General features: G+C 41.4%; 1 non-coding gene and 1 pseudogene across 1 annotated transcript; one reads left to right on the top strand and one right to left on the bottom strand.

Moving 5' to 3' along the window:
• Nucleotides 1–5,351: 5,351 nt before the first annotated feature.
• LOC138074441 (pre-mRNA-splicing factor RBM22-like) lies at nucleotides 5,352–6,578 on the bottom strand (annotated as a pseudogene).
• Nucleotides 6,579–24,214: 17,636 nt separating this feature from the next.
• TRNAS-GGA (transfer RNA serine (anticodon GGA)) lies at nucleotides 24,215–24,287 on the top strand. The gene has a single exon. It is a non-coding gene; the product is annotated as a tRNA-Ser (tRNA).
• Nucleotides 24,288–24,654: the final 367 nt, after the last annotated feature.

Raw genomic sequence — 24,654 nt, 5'->3', positions numbered from 1 at the left:
GAGCTTAGAGCAAAGCTCTACTGAGTAAAGGTGGGTTGCAGTGGTAAATTGGTCTGGACAAAACACATAGAGAGTCATTAAGAGAAGAGGAAACCTTCCTCATCTTGGGGCAGGGACTGCTGATAAGACAAGTCTTTAAAGGGCAGTCTGCTGGGAGGAATTGGGCTAAATTCAAGGACAAAAGCAATCCTCATTAGGGCCAAAAAGCCAGGGGCTATGATATGGAGGCCGGCTTACCAGCCTGCTTCACATGCTACTTGCCTATGGCTGGTTGTTACCATTGGATATAGTAGGGTATTAATGAGGCCAAGGGCAGGATTGCTGCACAGAGCAGCTAGCCTTATACTTTTCTACTGCTGTGAATTGCACCCTAAGCTAGACCATGCAGTTCACACACATGAGTTTACTTGTCGCCCATGTCACCTCGAGTTTGCTCTCTGGAGATTTCACTGAATCCTTAGCAAATTTGGAGATATGATTTTTTTTTTTCTTTTAAGTTTCAAACTGTGGTCTAGTCTAGTAGTAAGACATTAATTCCTTCACACCTTTATTCATTCTGTCAGTCAACAAACATCTGAATGCTTCCTCCGTGGAGGTTTTGGGCTAGGTGCCCTGGATGCGGTGGTCAACAGGGGAAAGGAACATTTATCATTGAAGAAACCAGAAATTCAACACAGAGAGAAACAGAGTGGGTACCAGGCTGATGTGAATGCAAGCGCCAAGATAACAACTGACAGTTATGCAGTAGTCCCAGAAAAAAAAAAAAAATCACTAATTAGGAAAAAAAGAAATCTGTAGAAAAAGACCTGCAAGATAAATAAAATCAAAATAAGCTACTAAATGTTTGAGAAACTAATGGTCCATTGATGGATGAATAACAAAGTATTACTTTATTAAAAAATAGTATACTGTTAAGATGTCCAAAACTTTGAAAGTACAGAAGTAAGATTTTCAATTCTATTCTTAAATTTGGGGAGGAATAGTGATATATACATGGAAAATTGAGAAAATGCAAAAACAAGATAACTAATTACAGAGAAAATAATACATTGTATGAGAAAAGAAATGAGATCACAGTACAAGTAAAGGGGTTGAAAGAAGTTGCATATTGGGAATTGAAATTGGGAATGTAGAGTGGAGAGGGGCAAGAGACTGCTCTTTTGTTATAATATCACAGTGCTATTTGGTATTTTAAACTGTACACTTATGACAGAAAATATATTTCATTTTTGAAAATACTGTGAGTCTGAAAGCAACTGTTGGAGGTATTTAAAAATCGAAAAAATATGTAGATAGATATAAGACTTCATTAAATAACAGTCTATTAAGCACAGACTGATGAAAACTGTTAAGCACAAAAATATTCATCAAAGAGGGTTGGTTAAATAAATATCAGTAAATCCGTAAAATAAAGGGAGCGGATCACAGCCTTTGAAAATAAAGAGTAGGTTCATGTGTATTGATGTATAAAGATTTCTCCATATATTTTTAAGTGAAAAGGTCAAGTTGAATTAACCATATACCAAAGTACATAGTATAAAGCATGTATACATACACATGTATGTACATGTGTTTGTACATATATAGGAAAATGTATGGAAGGAAACAAAATAAACTATTAACTGTGGCTACTTCTATGGAATGATTAGAATCAAGTCATAAAGCCTTTCACTCTTTCTCTAAATATGTGTCTGTATTTCACACTAAGCAAGCACAATCTCTATTATTAAAGATAAAATAGACAAAAAATTTTTTAACTAAAATACAAAGAATGGGCTGACCCTACTGCATCAATTTTAGGAAGCTCATAAACAGGTAGGGAGCTTCCCACGTAGCTCTGTGGTCAAGAATCCACCTAACAATACAGGAGACGCAGGATATGTGGGTTCAATTTCTAGGTCAGGAAGATCCCCTGAAGTAGAAGTGGCAATCCACTATAGTACTCTTGCCTAGAAAACTCCAAGGACAGAAGAGCCTGGCAGTCTACAGTCTACAGTCACACATGGTATACAACTGAACAACTGAGCACACATCATTCAATGCAGTTCAGTTCTGTTCAGCTACTCTGTCGTGTCCGACTCTATGCCACCCATGGACTGCAGTACTCCAGGCTTCCATATCCATCACCAACTCCTGGAGCTTGCTCAAACTCATGTCCATTGAGTCGATGATGCCATCCAACCATTTCATCCTCTGTCATCCCCTTCTCCTCCTGCCTTCAATCTTTTCCAGCATCCAGGGTCTTTTCCAATAAGTCAGTTCTTCAGATCAGGTGGCCAAAGTATTGGAGTTTCAGCTTCAGCATCAGTCCGTCCAATGAATATTCACAACTGATTTCCTTTAGAATGAACTGATTTGATTTCCTTGCAGTCCAAGGGACTCTCAAGAGTCTTCTCCAACACCACAGTTCAAAAGCATCAATTCTTTAGCACTCAAGCTTTCTTTATAGTCCAACTCTCACATCCATAAATGACTACTGGAAAAGCCATAGCTTTGACTAGATGTACTGTTGTTAATGTCTCTGCATTTTAATATGCTGTCCAGGTAGGTTATGACTTTTCTTCCAAGGAGTAAGTGTCTTTTAATTTCATGGCTGCAGTCACCATCTGCAGTGATTTTGGAACCCAAGAAAATAAAGTCTGTCACTGTTTCCATTGTTTCCCCATCTATTTGCCATGAAGTGATGGGACCAGATGCCATGCTCTTAGTTTTTTGAATGTTGAGTTTTAAGCTAGCTTTTTCACTCTCCTGTTTCACTTTCATCAAGGGGCACTTTAGTTCCTCTTTACTTTCTGTCATAAGGGTGGTATCATCTGTGTATCAGAGGTTATTGATATTTCTCTCAGCAATCTTGATTGCAGCTTGTGCTTCATCTAGCCTGGCATTTTGCATGATGTATTCTGCATATAAGTTAAATAAGCAGGGTGACAATATAGAGCTTTGATGTACTCCTTTCCCAATTTCGAACCAATCTTTTGTTCCATGTTCGGTTCTAACTGTTGCTTCTTGACCTGCATAAAGATTTCTCAGGAGGCAGGTAAGGTCTGGTATTCCCATCTCTTGAAGAATTTTCCGCAGTTTGTTGTGATCTACACAGTCAAAGGCTTTGGCGTAACCAATAAAGCAGAAAGAGAAAGTGCAAGTCGCTCAGTCGTGTCCGACTCTTTGCCCTCCATGGACTATTCCTCCATGGAATTCTCCAAGTCAGAATACCGGAGTGGGTAGCCTTTCCCTTCTACAGTGGATCTTCCCAACCCAGGGATCAAACCCAGGTCTCCTGCATTGCAGGCAGGTTCTTTGCCAGCTGAGCCACAAGGGAGGCCCCAATAATGCAGAAGTAGATGTTTTTCTGGAACTCTCTTGCTTTATCTATGATCCAGTGGATGTTGGCAATTTGATCTCTGGTTTCTCTCTCTTTTCTAAATTCAGCTTGAACATCTGGAAATTCACAGTTCATGTACTGTTGAAACCTGGCTTGGAGAATTTAGAGCATTATTTTGCTAGCGTGTTAGATGAGTGCAATCGTGCAGTAGCTTGAACATTCTTTGGCATTGCCCTTCTTTGAAATGGCAACCCACTCCAGTATTCTTGCCTGGAAAATCCCATGGACGTAGGAGCCTGGTAGGCTACAATCCCTGGGGTCGCAAAGAGTTGGACATGACTGAGTGACTTCATTTTCACTTTCTTTCCTTTTCTTTCTTTGGGATTGGAATGAAAGCTGACCTTTTCCAGTCCTGTGGCCACTGCTGAGTTTTCCAAATTTGCTAGCATATTGAGTACAACACTTTAACAGCATCATCTTTGAGGATTTGAAATAGCTCAACTAGAATTCCATCATTACCGATAGCTTTGTTCATAGTGATGCTTCCTAAGGCCCACTTGACTTTGCTCTGCAGGATGTCTGGCTCTAGGTGAGTAATCACACCATCATGGTTACCTGGGTCATTAAGATCTTTTTTGTATAGTTCTTCTGTGCATTCTTGCACAGAATTCTTTGTGCATATTAACCTCTTCTTAATAGCTCCTGCTTCTGTTAGGTCCATACCATTTCTGTCCTTTATTGTGCCCATCTTAGCCTGAAATGTTCCCTTGGTATCTCTGATTTTCTTGATGAGATACTTAGTGTTCCCCATTCTATTGTTTTCCTCTATTTTTTTATTTCTTTCCCCCTTTTTTTTTGAAAATTGACCCATTTTAATTTTTCAGGAAAAAAATACAACACATCTTTTTTTTTTTTTGCCATCTACAATTCAATTATTTCTAAATATTCTAAGACCAAACAGAATCCCCTGCCCAGAGCAGGAATTAAAATGAGATGCTGAAGTCACACAAGGGTGAATGCTGAAGATCGACATTCCAGCTGTAGGTCACAAGTCTTCCATTCAAACACAGTTTAATTCTTTTCCTTTCACAGTTTGTTAAAGTGTGTAGGAAGTTCTTTAAGATAATTTCATCTCAAACACCAGGTTTCTTCAGTGATACACAGTTCCATGACATCTGTTTTTCCATCTGATTGACAGGAATGAAAAGTAATCTTTATGTTTGATTTTTTATTTGTTTGTTTGTTTGTTTTTGGTAGTGTAAAGAAGTAACTGGGGGACGACACAGGATGAGATGGCTGGATGGCATCACCAACTCGATGGAAACGAGTTTGGGTGAACTCCGGGAGTTGGTGATGGACAGGGAAGCCTGGCGTGCTGCGATTCATGGGGTCGCAAAGAGTCGGACACGACTGAGCCAGTGAACTTAAAGAAGTTAGAACTTAAAGGAAGCCAGATTCCTTTAGTAACAAATGAGGAAAGGAGAGATATCTAACTTGTACTGGGTGTTGTTTCTACTCGTCTTTCAAGAATGTGATTTTAGAAGCATTAAATCACCCTCATGCCACTACAATGATTAGTACTAACAATCTTTTTTTAGATGATAAAAAGGAAAACATTAATGGACATAAAAATGATCAAAAATTGCTTGTTTTTCTTACTGCAGGTCAGTTCCCACCCTCCCCCACCCCCCAAAAGAAGATAAAAAATGAACATATAATTGGGATGGTAACTTGGTTGAACATTCCAATTCACCCAGTTGCTTGTTCCCCATACAGGTGAGAAGAAGAGGCATTAAGTTTTATTAGTGATGTTATAGCAGTAACCAGACAGCAGCTTATTTCAGGTCCATCAATCCTTTGAGAACACACAGAGGAAATCAAGGCTGTCATTCTCCAACTGCCTACATCTGAATACACTCCACTACCATGGAAACTACAAAGGAAGGAAAAAACATATTTATTCTGGGATTCATTCACTAGGATATTTAAGCACCCTCTCTTCCGTAGAGCCCCAGAGCAGTGATAAGTGCTAGGGGCTGCTGTGTTTCCTGGCATGCGCTTCCATCCTCTGAGGATCCTGAGAAGGATAGTGGATTGGTCCTGGAGCCCTCATGAAAGGAGGGGATGGTCCCATGGAGTGGAACATGTGTGGCCCAAAACCTGGGGGTGGGAGGGGGCAATACCATGTGGGGATGGCAGGGCAATGGTTCACCACGGCTGGAGGACCACTAGGGGGGAGGTTGAAGTAGTCGGCAGAGGCTTCTTCTGCAGCAGCAGGAGGAGGAAGAGCTCCTGGGAGCCCTGGAACAGGCTCAAGCTTGATTCCAGTATCCGTAGTTCTGTCCTCCTCTTCTTTTCCTCTGGCTGCCTAGGACCTTCCTCATTTCACTTTGAGACTACAGCCGTTAACAACCAACTTATTAAAGGACTTCCTGGCAGCCACTTCTGCAGCCTGCCTTGTGGCAAACTGGATGAAAGCACACTACTGTCTCTGCACAACAGTGATGGTCTGGATCTCTCCAAACTGGTGGAAGTGATTCTTTAGATCAGTCTCAGTAATGGTATCACCCAGATACCACTGTATGTGTATACAGTCTTGTCTTCTGGTGGGTCCAGACACGGCATTCTTGAAGCCCACTTTAAGAGTTTATCTGCCATAGGGTCATTGATTCCATAAGGTCTTTAATGTTCTGATCAGCAAGGGGGTCATCTGGATCTGTTGGTTTTTCATGTTTGTATGGACATTCCTCTCCTCTCTTACATTCTCCTTTCACCCAGAAGGAGCAAAGGTGCAGTCAATTCCTTTTGTAGTAGGGGTGGTCTGGGCCAGTTTGAGCAGCATGTCACGAGTGGATGTGGCTTTCCCCAACATGCCAACTGGCCACGTTCCATCAGAGTTGGAAATCTCTGTCTCCATATTTTGCGTGTAGTACTGTGTTGACGTCGGACTTTGGCATGTCATCCTTAAAATATAATCCTACATCACAAACCTGGATGGGTAGGCCATACTCTAGGTCTAAGAGGCAAGCCTGATAGACATTCTTTGATTTACTGCAGGTCTGGCACACTTCAGTCTTCTTGAAATGCATGAGGACCCTGGGGCACCACTGGCACAAATTTTGCATTCTTTCCCATACTTTTCTTTGGTCATTTGGATATATGGGTTTTCTCCAAAACACATCTGGCACAGAATAGGGAAGTCCTCAACCTTCCAATTCTGCCTGTTGTAGGTGTTGGAACCTAGAGAGGTCACCATCTTGAAAGCATCTGGAGGCAGCCGCAGCTTCCAAGTTGGGAGAGGACTGCCACCTGCTCTATTTCTTTGCATTGATCACTGAAGAAGGCTTTCAAATCTCTCCTTGCTATTCTGTGGAATTCTGCATTCAAAGGGCTATATCTTTCCTTTTCTCCTTTGCCTTTCACTTCTCTTCTTTTCTCAGCTATTTGTAAGGCCCCCACAGACAATTTTGCCTTTGTGCATTTCTTTTTCTTGGGAATGGTCTTGATCCCTGTCTCCTGCACAATGTCACAAACCTCCCCCTATAATTCTTCAGGCACTCTGTCTATCATATCTAATCCCTTGAATCTATTTGTCACTTTCACTGTATAACCATAAGGGAATTGATTTAGGTCATATCTGAATGGTCTAGTGGTTTTCCCTACTTTCTTCAATTTAAGTCTGAATTTGGAAGTAAGGAGTTCATGATCTGAGCCACAGTCTGCTCCCAGTCTTGTTTTTGCTGACTGTATAGAGCCTCTGCATGTTTGGCTGCAAAGAATATAATCAGTCTGATTTCGGTGTTGACCATCTGGTGATATCCATGTGTAGAGGCTTCTCTTGTGCTGTTGGAAGGGGGTGTTTGCTATGACCAGTGCGTTCTCTTGGCAAAACTCTGCTAGCCTTTGCCCTGCTTCATTCTGTACTCCAAGGCCAAATTTGCCTGTTGCCCCAGGTGTTTCTTGACTTCCTACTTTTGCATTCCAATCGCCTATAATGAAAAGGACATCTTTGGGGGGTGTTAGTTCTAGAAGGTCTTGTAGGTCTTCATAGAACTGTTCAACTTCAGCTTCTTCAGCATTACTTGTTGGGACATAGACTTGAATTACTGTGATATTGAATGGTTTACCTTGGAAACGAACAGAGAGTATTCTGTCATTTTTGAGATTGCACCCAAGTACTGCATTTGGATTCTTTTGTTGCCTATGAGGGCTACTCCATTTCTTCTAAGGGATTCTTGCCCATAGTAGTAGATATAATGGTTATCTGAATTAAATTCACCCATTCCAGTCCATTTTAGTTCATTGATTCCTAAAATGTCGATGTTCACTCTTGCCATCTCCTGTTTGACCACTTCTAATTTGCCTTGATTAATGGACCTAACATTCCAGGTTCCTATGCAATATTGTTCTTTACAGCATCGGACTTAACTTCTATCACCAGTCACATCCACAACTGGGCTTTGTTTTTGCTTTGGCTCTGTCTCTTCAGTCTTTCTGGAGCTATCTCTCTACTCTTCTCCAGTAGTATATTTGGCACCTACCAACCTGGGGAATTCATCATTCAATGTCATATCTTTTTGCCTTTTCATACTGTTCATGGGGTTCTCAAGGCAAGAATACTGAAGGGTTTGCCATTCCCTTCTCCAGTGGACCATGTTTTGTAAGAACTCTCCATCATGACCCGTCCATCTTGGATGGCCCCATATGGCATGGCTCATAGTTTCATTGAGTTAGACAAGGCTGAGGTCCATGTGATCAGTTTGATTAGCTTTCTGTGATTGTGGTTTTCATTCTGTTTACCCTGGGACAGATAAGCATAAGAGACTTATGGAAGCTTCCTGATGGGAGAGACTAACTCTGGGTGAAAACTGTCTTTTTCTGATGGGCACACATACACATGCATAAACAGGCAGAATAGAGGAAGAGCAGAAGGCATGTGGACCTTAGGAGACGGCACAGTTTTGCAAAGGGATATGAGGACCTAAAATTAGACATCAATGAGGAGAACGGAAAAAGAGGAACATTTCTGAGGTAGACATGGTATGGCATAGACTTTGTGTCAATTTCCTAGTAATAAAGAGGAATTTGTTTTGATAGTTCATGTTTGTGGTAGAAAGAAATGAAGAGATAGCCAGAATCCAGAACTCCCCAAACTATGAACACCCTGTTTAAGTCCCTATGGTTTCTATGCCCAGATAATAAGGAGAATGAAATATTAGCTGCTCAATCAGGTCTGACTCCTTGCAACCCAATGGACTATAGCCCGCCAGGCTCGTCTGACCATGGAATTCTCCAGGAAAGAATACTGGAATGGGTAGCCGTTCTCTTCTCCAAGGGATTTTTGCGACCCAGGGATCAAACTCAGCTATCCTGTATTGCAGCAGATTCTTTACCACCTGAGCCTCCAGGGAAGCCCTAATAATGAGAATAAGTCCAGCCAAACTGACCAAAGTTTAGTATCAAGCTGGCTCTGTTCCCCCCACTCCAATGGGAAGTCTTTGTGCACCAGCCATATAGTAGCCCTGGTGGTCCACGGTCTTTACTAGAGCCGGGCTCCTTGGCCCCTTTTTCTCTTGATCAGCACCGTCAAGGCTTCCATATCTATGGTGAGAAGAAGCAAAGAAAAACTATAAAAAAAAATGCAAAGCAAGTGCACAGGAGGGTAGGTATTGACTCACATCAGCTATACTTGTTTTTGTATTCTGTTTTGTATTCTGCCTAGTTATGGATGGGACTGTCCCAACCCAGGGATTGAACACAGGTCTCCTGCATTGCAGGAGGATTCTATACTGTCTGAGACACTAGGGAAGCCAGAAGAGAGTATGGGGGTGAGATGACACAAGCCATGTTTATATGGAATGTCAGCTTTCTTTCCAATACAAAGATAGGTGGAGGAGGAGAAGTAGATGTCCAGAAAATTTGTCTAGCAGAGCTGTTAACAATCTTTGGTTATACAAAGGGAGGCCCAGAACTGGGTTGGAAGGAGGGGCAGAGTAAAGAAAAAATGAGCCAGTTTATGAAGGACTAAAGCCTGAATCAGTAGAAAGAACAAAGAACAATAACTTGAATAAGAATATCTGTTATTGGGGCTTCTCTGGTGGCTCAGTGGTAAAGAATCTGCCTACCAGTGTAGGAGACATGGGTTTGATTCTTGAAAGGAGAAGATCCCACATACCACAAAGCAACTAAACCCATGCTCCGCAACTAAGTTTGTGTTATAGAACCTGGAAGCTTCAGCTACTGAAACCCATGCTGCACAAGATAAGTCACCGCAATGAGAAGCCTGCACATCACAACTAAAGAGTAGCCTCTGCTCACTGCAATGATCTCTTACTAAAGAAAAAAAAAAAAAAAAAAAGGCCACACAGTCAAAAAGACCCAGCATGGCTAAAAATAAAAAATAAATAAACTTAGAAAATAGAATATCTGCTATTTAATTCTAAATTGTGACATAAACTGCTTCCTTCTTTTAATGTTTAATAAAGTCTATTACATTCACCAAGACTTTATGATGGTGGCTTTGGGACTGGGCATAGATAAATGGAATGGATAATTTCCACATCTGGGAGAAAAAAATATGAAATAATGATGGACCATTCAAAACATCAAGACAGACAATCCATGTAGCTGGGAATTAGGCTGATTTTATCATTAAATTTTAAAAGATGGGACAACTCACTCTAGTTTGTAGGGTAAATGGTAACAAAATTGTTAAGGAACCTGGAAAGCGCAGTTCTTGAGACTCAATCCTCTGGAGCATGGAGCAGAGCAGACAAAGGTAGGGAAAATATCTAATGGGAAAAGAGAGAATTCCAAGCACACACTGGCACTGCATCTTCAAGGAGGAGCAAAGAAATGCAATTCTCTTGTATGCCCTGAAGGGTAGAGGTGGAAATATTTGGTAGACAGCAGAAGTGACAACCATCATGGGTTCACTGACTGAGAAAATTTCTTGGACTATTGAGAAATCAGTGCAGAAACAGTAGGAGTATGTGAGTTGGGGGATACTATTACCAAATCCTCCTTAACCAATCACTGTACATTTTTTAGCCTATTATTCACTCCTCCAAAATGGCCTGTGAGGTAGGACTCCTGTTCCTTCATGGCCTTGTACCCTGACTGCCATAGAAACAAGCCATTACCAATCTAGGTATCTTTGAGATGTAGTGATAAAAAAGGAGCTTTCTTATAGCATTCAGATATATATAAAATGCTTTGAAGCTTAACAAGCTTATTTATAAGTATTTGCTCATTTTATACTTGAAATGATCCCATGAAATGTGATTACTATCTTTTACATATAGGAAATGTCTCTGACAGAGATGAAGGATCCATAGAGACAGAGTGAGTTAACAGCTTTCATGAGTTTTTACTGTTGTGTGTGTGTGCTCCATTGAGTCCAGCTCTTTATGATTCCATGGACTGTAACCCACCAGGCTCCTCTAGCCATGGAATTTTCCAGGCAAGAATACCAGAGTGGGTTGCATTTCCTACTCCAGGGATCCTTCTGACCCAGGAATCGAACCCACATCTCTTGTGTCTCCTGCACTGGCAGGCGGGTTCTTTGCCATGGAGTCACGTGGAAGCCCCGGCTTTCACTGTTAACCAGATCCCATGCCAGGTTGCAGTGGCACAGCTCTGAAAAATGTCAGATTCTCTGCCATTTGACCTTCCCTCTTTTGTGGTCATAGGGACCGTTTTTGGGAGGGGAGAGTGAGAAAATCTGACACAACTTGCAGAGCCTCAAGCAGTGCTAAAGCTGATGGGTTTCTAGAACAGCTATTACCTGGGTACTTGTGGATTCTCCATGCTAGGGTCTAACGAGGAGGGTCTTGGTACCTGAAAGCACGAGTCCAACAAGTCTTGTCTGGGCTTGTTTTCACTTGGCTCTCCAGGTGGGAGGACTTCTGGGAGAAACTGATTCTAGAATAGAAGGGCGCAACTAATTCCAGAATACAAGCATAGTGGTTGCTCTGAGAAAATACCCTACCAGATCGACTAACCAAATCTCTAATCTGAAAATCTGCATAGGAAATGATTGCAAAGTTCACCAGGTCACATGTGGCTCACTGAGATCTAGAAGCAAACAGAGGAAAATTTTTTCTCTTTTCTTTTTTTGCAAATCTTGTCTAGGACCTAAATGGAGAACTCATTTTCTATCTTCGGGGTTTTATCCAAAGATATTCACAGATCAAAGAGGGCCAGGAGAAGAAAAAACATCAACCAAAGAAAAATTGCTTGGGTAGAAGAATCTCTCTTCTCACGTTTGTCAATCTCTGTGCTCCCCCACTTCCCAAGGAAAGTCATAGAAGAGGACCACCAAGAAAGAATTCACTCCTCTTGTACAGGCGAGGGGTTTTCCAGGAGGTGCTAGTGGTAAAGAGCCCACCTACCAAAGAAGGAGACATGTGCCGTGGGTTCGATCCTTGGGTTGGGAAGATCCCCTAGAGAAGGGCATGGCAACCCACTCCAGTATTTTTCCCTGGAGAAGCCCATGGACAGAGGAGCCTAGGGGGCTACATACAGTTCATAGGGTCACACAGAGTTGAACATGACTGAAGCAACTTAGCATGCATGCAGGTACAGGTGAGACTCCAAATGAGGCTCAGGAGCTTCAGGGACCCATACTGTCTGGCCAGTTGTCTGCAGAGCTGGGTTTCTACCCTGAGAGCCTTGCTCAGGGGACTTGCTGAAAGCATGCCATTTGGATGGTATGGTTGTGGATCCTGGATCTGCCTCTAGCATTCATGAGACCTTGGCAAATTTCTCATCTTTTCACTGATTCAATTCAAGGTGGGAACCAAAATATGGATAATAATAATAGAACTTACATGCCAGGTAATACATAGTAATCTATCAGTAAACGTTAACTACTTCTCATTGCTGTTGCTGCTATTGTTGTTATTTTATTGCACAGACAGCATCTCAGCCCCAAGTTCCCAAAATAAAATCATTCTAATTTCTGAAAGATGTTCCACTTCCAGCGAAAGCATAGAGAGCCACAAGAAGTTAACTGCCATCTGTTTTCCCTGTATGGTAGAAAACAGACCATTTCAGGACACAACTGTCCCACAGGAGAAGCAACCTAGAGGAAGAACTTGGGCTTTTGTGCCCAAGCTCTAAATCTAGGCTCTACGCTTCACCATCTTTGTGAGCTTGGCAGGCTTTCAACCTCTCCAAAGCTTGATTTCCTCATCTATAGGCCAGGCACAATATATAAACCCAAATATTTTATGTAGATGAGAAATAGTATATGCAAAAAGCCTTGTATGGTGCCTGGCTCATGGTAGGCTCTCAATAAATTATAACTAGTATTTCAGTTCTTACTATCCCATCTGATCAATGGCTAATCCGTGTGATTCATGACATAGAAGCTCACATGCACGCACACACACTTACACATTCCCCTCTTGGACCTAGGATGGCCATGATTGGGGTGTGATCTTCTCTTGGCAGGAATTGGTCCAGATATTTATTTTAAAAGCAACAAAGGATAGATGAAGGAAATGACACAGAAGAGCAAAACAGAAGAATAACTATAATGCCTAATGATTACACTGCACTCTACAGTTTACAAAACATAAAATTCACCAAAATTGCCTCAAGTCACATTTTAAACAGTGATTTAAATCAACCCCTCAGATAAGACTGTATTTCAAGCCAGAATCTCACTGTAGAAGATAAGCAATTTCACAAATGTTCTGTCTTTGTCCCTTGATTAATTGTATCCCTAGATAACTGGGCAAGGATTACAGTTTGTACCACTGGACTTCCATCCATGTACCAGTCTTTCCCAGTAAATCCTGAACTAAACCACAAACTCAAAGCCTCTTAAGTAAACAGACAGTGGCTAATCACCCAACTATAATCCACTGGTATTTTACCTTACTTTAAACTTTGTTATAGAACTGATCTTAGATACTAAATACATGAGACATTTAAAAAAATAAAACTTGTAAAAATTGATTCCTAATCATTATATTATCTCCTGGACTATTGTCTTTCTTTTAAAGTAAATTCAGATTAACACTAATATACATTGATTTTTTAAATCTAAATTGCATGTTCCTCTAACTACATTCAAAACATGGGACCAAGTTTTATATGGTTATTTAAGCCTGTTGGAGAGCTTAAGTGAACAGCATTTATGGGTGACCCCAATCTGCATTGAAAAGGTCTTATTACTTTTAGTGCTTTATATTATTTTATGTGGTGCCCCAGGAACTGAATGGTCCACTTACATATGTATTACTTGAGACCATGCCTTCCTTCATCTCCTATACCAGACCAAAACAAAATTTCTGGGGAATTTTATGTGTTTGGGCAAGATTAAGGATGAGATACTGTTCATGGGCAAGTTCTGATTATTATCATGGTGCCTAGAACAGAGTTCAGCACAAAATAATAGACACAATAAGTACTGATTAGTAATATTTATATACACTAATGGAGGGAATTGGGACACAGTTAACTAAAGTTTATGAGTATCTGACATTGCCACATTAGATGTTTCTATCCTATTTCCAAGGTCTTCCCCAATGGCTCACTGGGTAAAGAATTACCTGCAATGCAGGAGATGCAGGAGACATGGATTCCTTCCCTGGGTTGGGAACATCCCTTGCAGGGGGAAATGGCAACCTGCTCTAGCATTCTTGCCAGAAAAGTCCCATGGTAAGAGGATCCTGGAGGGCTACAATCCAAAGTGTCACAAAGAGATGGACATGACTGAGCACATATCCTTTCTCCACGCAACTTTCTTTAGCATTTGGGGAATTCTCCATGTGCTCCAAGGAAAGGTAGCCCATTATCTCCATCTGCAGAGACAGATTCTGATTAGTCTAGACTAGGAGCTGGCAAACTTTCTTATGGGACTAGATAGTAAATATTTTAGACTTTGTATACCAAGACACAAAATCAAAGGTTTTACTGAAATTTTTATATAACCACTTACAAAGGCAAAAGTCATCCTTATCTCCTAGGCCACATAGAAGATGGCTAGCTGGATCTGGCCAGTGGAGCAAAGTTTGCAGATTTTAGGCCATCATGGCTTAGACCATCATGACAATCACATGCTCTTTACTGGTCAGAAGTCTTGGTTTCAGCCCATAGAACACAGCATTTCCCTGAGAACAGTTATTAGTCTGAGGATGGGCCCTTGAGTTGAGTTGACCCAATAAGAACAAAGAGAAAAACCTGATTCTACAGTTGGGAAAATAACTCTTTCTCTCTTTTGCTTTCTCTCATTCTCTTTCTCTTTCTCCCTTTCCTTCTACTTCCCTATCTCTTACTGAAGATGAACAAGTAAGAATATTGTAACATTTGTTGCTGAGAGTCAATCTGTGATGATTAGAAATAGCACCCGGAGCTCAGCTTGGTGCTCTGTGGTGACCTAGATGGATGGGATAGGGGTTGGGGGTGGAAGGGAGGTCCAAGACGGAAGGCTTCCCGCTCGTCATAAAGCAATATTGTTGCTTTATAGGATCACTTTACAAAAAATTAAGTGATCTTTAAAAAAAAAAGAAAAGCGAACCCATTTGTTTATTTTTGCTTTTATTTCAAAAAAAGAAAGGAAATAAAAGCAAAAAAAAAAAAAACAAATGGGATCTAATTAAAATTAAAAGCTTCTGCACAACAAAGGAAACTAACTATAAGCAAGGTGAAAAAACAGCCTTTGGAATGGGAGAAAATAATAGCAAATGAAGAAACTGACAAACAACTAATCTCAAAAATATACAAGCAATTTATGCAGCTCAATTCCAGAAAAATAAACGACCCAATCAAAAAATGGGCCAAAGAACTAAACAGACATTTCTCCAAAGAAGACATACGGATGGCTAACAAACACATGAAAAGATGCTCAACATCACTCATTATCAGAGAAATCCAAATCAAGACCACAATGAGGTACCATTTCACACCAGTCAGAATGGCTGCTATCCGAAAGTCTACAAGCAATAAATGCTGGAGAGGGTGTGGAGAAAAGGGAACCCTCTTACACTGTTGGTGGGAATGCATACTAGTACAGCCACTATGGAGAACAGTGTGGAGATTCCTTAAAAAATTGGAAATAGAACTGCCTTTCAGTTCAGTTCAGTTCAGTCCACTTGCTCAGTTGTGTCTGACTCTTTGCGACCCCATGAATCGCAGCACACCAGGCCTCCCTGTCCATCACCAACTCCCGGAGTTCACTCAGACTCACATCCATCGAGTCAGTGATGCCATTCAGCCACCTCATCCTGTGTCGTCCCCTTCTTCTCCTGCCGCCAATCCCTCCCAGCATCAGAGTCTTTTCCAATGAGTCAACTCTTTGCATGAGGTGGGCAAAGTACTGGAGTTTCAGCTTTAGCATCATTCCTTCCAAAGAAATCCCAGGGTTGACCTCCTTCAGAATGGACTGGTTGGATCTCCTTGCAGTCCAAGGGCCTCTCAAGAGTCTTCTCCAACACCACAGTTCAAATGCATCAATTCTTCAGCGCTCAGCCTTCTTCATACTCCAACTTTCACATCCATACATGACTACTGGAAAAAGAACTGCCTTATGACCCAGCAATCCCGCTGCTGGGCATACACACTGAGGAAACCAGAATTGAAAGAGACACGTGTACCCCAATGTTCATTGCAGCACTGTTTATAATAGCCAGGACATGGAAACAACCTAGATGTCCATCAGCAGATGAATGGATAAGAAAGCTGTGGTACATATACACAATGGAGTATTACTAAGCCATTAAAAAGAATACATTTGAATCAGTTCTAATGAGGTGGATGAAACTGGAGCCTATTATACAGAGTGAAGTAAGCCAGAAAGAAAAACACCAATACAGTATACTAACACATATATATGGAATTTAGGAAGATGGTAATGATAACCCTGTATGCGAGACAGCAAAAGAGACACAGATGTATAGAATGGACTTTTGGACTCTGAGGGAGAGGGAGAGGGTGGGATGATTTGGGAGAATGGCATTGAAACATGTATACTATCATATAAGAAACGAATCGCCAGTCTATGTTCGATACAGGATACAGGATGCTTGGGGCTGGTGCACGGGGATAATCCAGAGAGATGATATGGGGTGTGAGGTGGGAAGGGGGTTCAGGATTGGGAACTCATGTACACCCATGGTGGATTCATGTCAATGTATGGCAAAACCAATACAGTATTGTAAAGTAAAATAAAGTAAAAATAAAAATTTTTTTAAAAAAAAGAAAGATAAGAAAAGCCAAACTAAGAAAAAGCATCCACATAGAGAAGGACAGAACTGAGAGAATCACAGAGAAGAGACCTAGCCCAGATCATAGATGACCTGGGATCCATCCTACTTTAGAATTTTCTTACATAAAATAATACATGCACACACTGTTCAGGCAAATTTAATTCAAGTTGACTGTTTCCAGAAAAAACATCTACTTCTGCTTTATTGTCTATATCAAAGCCTTTAACTATGTGGATCACAACAAACTGTGGAAAATTCTGAAAGAGATGGGAATACCAGACCATGGGACCTGCCTCCTGAGAAATCTGTATGCAGATCAAGATGCAACAGTTGGAACTGGACATGGAACAACAGACTGGTTCCAAATTGGGAAAGGAGTACCTCAAAGCTGTATTTTGTCACCCTACTTATTTAACTTATATGAAGAGTCCATCATGAGAAATGCTGGGCTGGAAGAAGCACAGGCTGGAATCAAATTGCTGGAAGAAATATCAATAGCCTCAGATATGCAGATGACACCACCCTTATGGCAGAAAGTGAAGAGGAACTCAAAAGCCTCTTGATAAAAGTGAAAGAGGAGAGTGAAAAAGTTGGCTTAAAGCTCAACATTCAGAAAACTAAGATCATGGCATCTGTTCCCATCACTTCATGGGAAATAGATGGGGAAACAGTGGAAATAGTGTCAGACTTTATTTTGGGGGGCTCCAAAATCACTGCAGATGGTGACTGCAACCATGAAATTAAAAGACACTTGCTCCTTGGAAGGAAATTTATGACCAACTTAGATAGCATATTCAAAAGCAGAGATATTACTTCGCCAACAAAGGTCCATCTAGTTAAGGCTATGGTTTTTCCAGTGGTCATGTATGGATGTGAGAGTTGGACTCTGAAGAAAGCTGAACGCAGAAGGATTGATGCCTTTGAACTGTGGTGTTGGAGAAGACTCTTAAGAGTCCCTTGGACTCCAAGGAGATCCAACTATTCCATTCTAAAGGAGATCAGCCCTGGGTGTTCTTTGGAAGGACTGATGCTAAAGCTGAAACTCCAGTACTTTGGACACCTCGTGAGAAGAGTTGACTCATTGGAAAAGACCCTTATGCTGGGAGGGATTGGGGGCAGGAGGAGAAGAGGACGACAGAGGATGAGATGGCGGATGGCATCACCGACTCGATGGACATGGGTTTGGGTGAACTCCGGGTGTTGGTGATGGACAGGGAGGCCTGGTGTCCTGCAATTCATGGGGCGGCAAAGAGTCAGACATGACTGAGCAACTGAACTGAACTGAACTGAAGTGAACTGAAGCCACTGCACCAAAGAGACTCCAGCATTCAGAGACTTAAAAGAATAAAGAAGTTTATTTCTCTCATATATAATAGTCAGAATGAATGTTTAGTTCAATGTGATAGATTTGAGAGTAGGAGCTTCAATTCTTCACAATCTTTCTGCCATCTTCAGTGAGTAGTTCTAGATCACTCTGTTGATCTACTTTTCAGGGAGAAGTGAAGAACACAGAAGAATGAATGAGATGGTGTTCATGGGACAATTTGAAAGTGGTACACACCACTTCTGCGCTCAGCTTTCTTCACAGTCCAACTCTCACATCCATACATGACCACTGGAGAAACCATAGCCTTGACTAGATGGACCTTTGTTGGCAAAGTAATATCTCTGCTTTTCAATATACTATCTAGATGTGTCATAACTTTCCTTCCAAGCAGTAAGCGTCTTTTAATTTCATGGTGGCAATCACCAACTGCAGTGATTTCGGAGCCCCCAAAAATAAAGTCGGACACTGTTTCCACTGTTTCCCCATCTATTTGCCATGAAGTGATACTTCCTCTGGAGAGGATGTCCATGCCCAGGAAGAGAGGTTGGAGATGGAGTGTCTCTGGGTAGTTGTATGCCAAATTATAATTCAAAAGCTGTGAAAGAAAGGAGGAATGGAATTGGTGGGTAAACAGCAATCTCTGCCACCTGTGTTGTCTTCCATGTGTTGTCACCCACATCCCCAAGCCACACCACTTGTGTACCAAGAATCACAATCCCCAGTAAGCAGTCCCTTTAGCTTCCTCTCGTCTCAGAGCTTATCTCCCCACATTGATTTTGAAGCTTGGTTTTAACTCTTGTTCTGTTTGATTCTTAAACCCTGATGAGAAAGATTTGACAAATGTAACTGACTCAGTTTTACAGATAATATACAAGACTTTGAGAGATTAAAGACTTGCCTAAGTTTACCCAAGTTTTTGGCAGAGCTGAGACCTGACAAAGACACTTTTATTGACTAAGCTTAACATAGGGCTCCTATGAGTCTGACTAGACTTCTTTCTTGGGCATATCCTAAAGAGTACAGTTTTAGCAAACAGTGTAACCAGAATCCCCTGCCCTCAATATACAACTTAATTCCTCATCCTCCACCATGACCCTGCTACTGCTGCTGCTGCTGCTGCTGCTAAGTCGCTTCAGTCGTGTCCGACTCTGTGCGACCCCATGGACGCCAGCCCACCTGGCTCCCCCGTCCCTGGGATTCTCCAGGCAAGAACACTGGAGTGGGTTGCCATTTCCTTCTCCAATGCATGAAAGTGAAAAGTGAAAGTGAAGTCGCTCAGTCATGTCAGACTCTTAGCGACCCCATGGACTGCAGCTCACCAGGCTCCTCCATCCATGGGATTTTCCCGACAAGAGTACTGGAGTGGGGTGCCATTGCCTTCTCCGCCACGACCCTGAGTGACGTCTTATCATCCTGACCTGCCTTCAGCAAGAATCCTGTTAGGTCAGTTTAGACAGAATTCTCTCATACACCTGAGGCTGCCTCTTGGTAATTATCCATCCATCAACCTTTTCACTCTGCTCCTTGGCTACTAATGTCCACTGTTTCTTGTATTCAAAAGTGAGTTCACTCTCCCCCATCTAATGCAAAATCCTATTGCAGCAGTCCTGAATTACATCTGCCTTAACATTTTAATAAAATGTTGTGAATAATTTTTTCTTTAACAGTCCTGAATCCAGGTACCTTGGTTCAAATCAGGGACTTTTTTCATTACAACCCACAGACTAGGCAAAAACAATATATATTTGCCCTCACTCACATACTCACCCACAAAACAATAGAAGATCATATGTCAAAGGTGCTAGAAAAAATACCCAGTCAGAGAGGCATCAGAGCAAGAACCCCAGAGGGAGAGGGAACTTTTCTCTATTCTCCCTGAAACCTCTCATCTATTCTCTGGCATCTCACTGCTCTGCCTCTATGGAGGTATTTCTTGGGCTCCCTTGCTGGCTCTTTTCCAGTAGGATTCAACCAGTGGGAAACACCACAAGCAATCAGAGAGCAGGAACGTCAGGAGGTAGTCTCTTCCCTGTTCTGTCCCTGGAAGTAGCTGTATCTCTCCACAACTGCCCATAGCCAGACAGCCCTCCTCCTTGGCCTTAGCTCTCTCCAGTCATACTCTTTCCTCCCCTTGACTCTTTAGTCCTAGTGGTGATGAAGAGTTTCCATCATTTCTAGTGTCTGAAACATTCCCTGACACCCCAACAGCGGTTCTTTTAACCTTACTTTAACCTTGCTTCCGCCATACATTAAGGTTTCTTCACTTGAACTATCTGAGGTAAATTATTTCCTTTTAGAACCAATAACCATCCTGAGTACATGTGTGTCATCAGATTTCTAGCTACAGCAAATGTGGCTGAGCATTATCCTCACCTCTCCAATGAGCATGCTTCTGTCCCCACAGAAGCATGTATACTCCTCACAGAAGAAGTATAATTTTCACCGTAAGCTTTCCGTTCCACTACTTCATCCTGTAGACATCATCAGGAAACCTAGCCCAGCTCTGTGGTTGCAAAGTTGAGAGGTCTTTGTTTTGTTTTGTTTTTTAATTCCCTCTCGCTCTCTCTCTCTCTTTTTTTTTTTTTTTTTGCAGATGTAGATTTTGGTCAGTGCTTTGTGTTCCCCTGTTGGGGACGCTGTCAGCAGCAGTAAGGAGATTAATCAATCCCTGAGAAGGCACGGAGACCACTGCGATGCTATTTTATGCTGATTAGAACTTCTTTCCGGTGCTCTGTTGTTGTTCAGTTGCTAAGTTGTGTCTGCGCTTCTGCTCTCCATGACCCCACGGACTGCAGCACGTCAGGCTTTTCTGTCCTTTCTTATGCTTCCAAAATTCTCACAATGGAACATGAGGGACTACTATTCATAATAAAAGATTAATATTGTGAACTTCTACCCTAAGAAGCTTTTGGTAATATTAGTGAGAACAATATAATAACTAACATTCATTGAGGATCTATTTTGTGCCAAGCCATGTCCAAAAGAGATAGAACTTTTTATTCTGACTTTAGAATCAGAACATTTGGAGTAGAGGGAAACTCACAGTTCATTGAATTTACCTTTCTTCCTACAGATAAGTATGATTTTACTCAAAGATGTGGCACAGCTTCTCCATATCCATTTGGCTAACTGGCAGCAGAACCAAGATGCCAACCCAGAGTTGTTTTAATTCTCCTTCAAACATAATAAATTTAACACTTAAGTTATCACCTCAGCAATTAATCAGTCATGTGGACACACACAAAGGGGGAAGAGTTGCAGTAAAAAGATAACTCCACTTGCTGGTTCATTGTATTTTAGCAGCTTCAGAGAGTTCAAAGAAAATCGACATGATAGGTAAGCCTTGCAGTTCACTAAGTTTAGAGGTACTTCTGAGGTCAGATGGTCCTCTATCCACAAGACAAAGGACACTCTCCCCAGAACAAACTAAGACTTCTGAGGATGAACTTGCCACCATGCCCACTCTGGTCTCATGGAGGGGTTAAAATAAACTCTCTAGACAAGGCAAACTCTTTTGATAACAGGCCAGATAGTAAATACTTTAGACTTCCCAGGCCATATGGTCTCTGTTACTATTCAGTTTTAATGTCCCTCCCAGCTCCAGTTTGTTAAGTTTTTATTTAATTTAACATTTATTAGTCACAGTTTGGATGTCATTGTTTTAAATGTTGAGAAGTATAAATAAGACAATATCTAACTTTTATTACTGGCAATACTGCAATCTAAATTAAGAGCATTCCCAACTAATATGGCACATTTTAAAATATTGAGTAAAATATTTTAAAGTAAAATATGGCTGTGCTGGTATAAAAGTAACAGAATTTCTTGTAGATATGAAAGGAAAATATGAAAAGTGCTAATCCACTGGGGTGAGTGTTGGAGCCAGTATTTGCCCTAGAGAAAAATATTCATTCTGGCATTCTATAATCTGAGTTTTAACAGACTGCTACAGGGAACAGGAAACAAAGCGTGGGGGCTGAATAAAGCAGTTGGACTGAAGCCCCAGCTGAAGCCATGATCTTCAAGGAGTAATACACTCAGTGAGGAAAATAGAAAAAAAATCACCCCAGAAAGCAATATGGTTGGGATATATGATTGTCTTAGTCTTGACTTTTGGTAACTGGGGAAAAAGGAAATTTCCCCTGTAAGCTGCAGGTCTAGACTGAAAGGTATACTAACCATTTGGACCAAAAATTTAAAATTTTACTTTAAATTAACTCTGGGTTGGTGGTATCAGTAAAACCTGGGAAAAGTCCAAGTCTTTTATGGAGGAACACACTTTAAGACAATGTTGCAAGCAGTTTCCACAGATAAAGTCTGTAGTAAGCTGAACAATTAGGCCTCAAAACGTCCATATTTTAATGCCTGGGACATGTGATTGCAAACTAATATAGCAAAAGAGACTTGCAGATATAACTAAGAGTGTTGATATAGGGAAATTATCCTAAGTTAGCTGAGTGGGGCCCTAAAAACAACCAAAAACATCCTTAAAAGAGAAAGAGAAAGGGAGATCTGATACGGAGGCGAACATGATGTTAAGAGACTGCAGAGAGACATTTGAAGATGCTACACTTCAAGATGAAGATGGAGGAAGGGGTTATGAATCAAGAAATGCAAGCAAAGTAGCTCTAGAAACTGGAAAAAGCAAAGAAATAAATTATCTTCCAGAACTTCTGGAAGGAACACAGCCTTGCCAACTTCTTAGTTTATGCCTTATGAAATCCTTTTGGTTTCTGAACTCAAAAATTATAAGAGAATACATTTGTGTTGTTTTAACACATCAATTTGTGGTAATTCATTACAGTAACAATAGGAAAGCAAAAGGAATACAAAGTCTAAGGGATATGAGCTCACAATTTTTAAAAAGTCACTAACCATACAATAAAATAAACTATAAACAAGAAGAATCTTCAAAAATAACATACTACAAAATTATATCTGCAAAGAGAGCAGGTATAGAGCTTGGAAAAAAAAAGTGAAAGTGTTAATCATTCAGCCATGTGTGACTCTTTGTGATCCCATGGACTGTAGCCCACTTGAAAGATATAGAATCTTAAACAAGATTAAGTAATATATTTCAAAACAGAAGAGAGAATTAAAAGTGCAATAAGTTCAGTTCAGTTCAGTCACTCAGTCATGTCCAACTCTTTGCGACCCCATGGATCGCAGCACACCAGGCCTCCCTGTCCATCACCATCTCCCGGAACTCACTCAAACTCACATCCATCGAGTCGGTGAGGCCATCCAGCAATCTCATCCTCTGTCATTCCCTTTTCCTTTTGCCCCCAGTCCCTCCCAGCATCGGAGTCTTTTCCAATGATTCAACTCTTCAAGCTAAAGTTTCAGCTTTAGCATCATTCCTTCCAAAGAACACCCAGAGCTGATCTCCTTTAGAATGGACTGCTTGGATCTCCTTGCAGTCCAAGGGACTCTCAAGAGTCTTCTCCAACACCACAGTTCAAAAGCACCAATTTTTCAGCGCTCAGCTTTCTTTGTAGTCAAACTCTGACATCCATACATGACCACTGGAAAAACCATAGCCTTGACTAGACGGACCTTTGTTGGCAAAGTAATGTCTTTGCTTTTGAATATGCTGTTTAGGTTGGTCATAACTTTCCTTCCAAGGAGTAAGAATCTTTTAATTTCATGGCTGCAATCAGCATCTGCAGTGATTTTGGAGCCCCCCAAAATAAAGTCTGCCACTGTTTCCATTGTTTCTGCATCTATTTCCCATGAAGTGATGGGACCAGATGCCATGATCTTCATTTTCTGAATGTTGAGTTTTAAGCCAACTTTTTCACTCTCCTCTGTCACCTTCATCAAGAGGCTTTTCAGTTCCTCTTCACTTTCTGCCATAAGGGTGGTGTCATCTGCATATCTGAGGTTATTGATATTTCTCCCAGCAATCTTGATTCCAGCTTGTGCTTCTTCCAGCCCAGGTTTTCTCATGATGTACTCTGCATATAAGTTAAATAAGCAGGGGGACAATATACAGTACTCCCTTCCCTATTTGGAACCAGACTGTTGTTCCATGTCCAGTTCTAACTGTTGCTTCCTGACCTGCATACAGATTTCTCAAGAGGCAGGTCAGGTGGTCTGGTATTCCCATCTCTTTCAGAATTTTCCACAGTTTATTGTGATCCACACAGTCAAAGGCTTTGGCATAGTCAATAAGGCAGAAATAGATGTTTTTCTGGAACTCTCTTCCTTTTTCCATGATCCAGTGGATGTTGGCAACTTGATCTCTGGTTCCTCTGCTTTTTCTAAAACCAGTTTGAACATCTGGAAGTTCACGGTTCACATATTGCTGAAGCCTGGCTTGGAGAATTTGAGCATTACTTCAGGGCTTCCCTGATGGCTCAGAGGTTAAAGCGTCTGCCTGGAATGCAGGAGACCCGGGTTCGATCCCTGCGTTGGGAAGATCCCCTGGAGAAGGAAATGGCAACCCACTCCAGTACTCTTGCCTGGAGAATCCCATGGAGGGAGAAGCCTGGTGGGCTACAGTCCATGGGGTCGCAAAGAGTCGGACACGACTGAGCGACTTTACTTAACTAGCATGGGAGATGAATGCAATTGTGTAGTAGTTTCAGCATTCTTTGGCATGGCCTTTCTTTGGGATTGGAATGAAAAGTGACCTTTTCCAGTCCTGTGGCCACTGCTGAGTTTTCCAAATTTGCTGGCATATTGAGTGCAGCACTTTCACAGCATCATCTTTCAGGATTTGAATTAGCTCAGCTGGAATTCCATCACCTCCACTAGCTTTGTTCATGGTGAAGCTTCCTAAGTCC

This window comes from Capricornis sumatraensis, chromosome 2, assembly GCF_032405125.1.
Source record: "Capricornis sumatraensis isolate serow.1 chromosome 2, serow.2, whole genome shotgun sequence".
Classification (NCBI taxonomy): Eukaryota; Metazoa; Chordata; class Mammalia; order Artiodactyla; family Bovidae; genus Capricornis; species Capricornis sumatraensis.
This window is presented reverse-complemented; position numbering and strand designations above follow the sequence as displayed.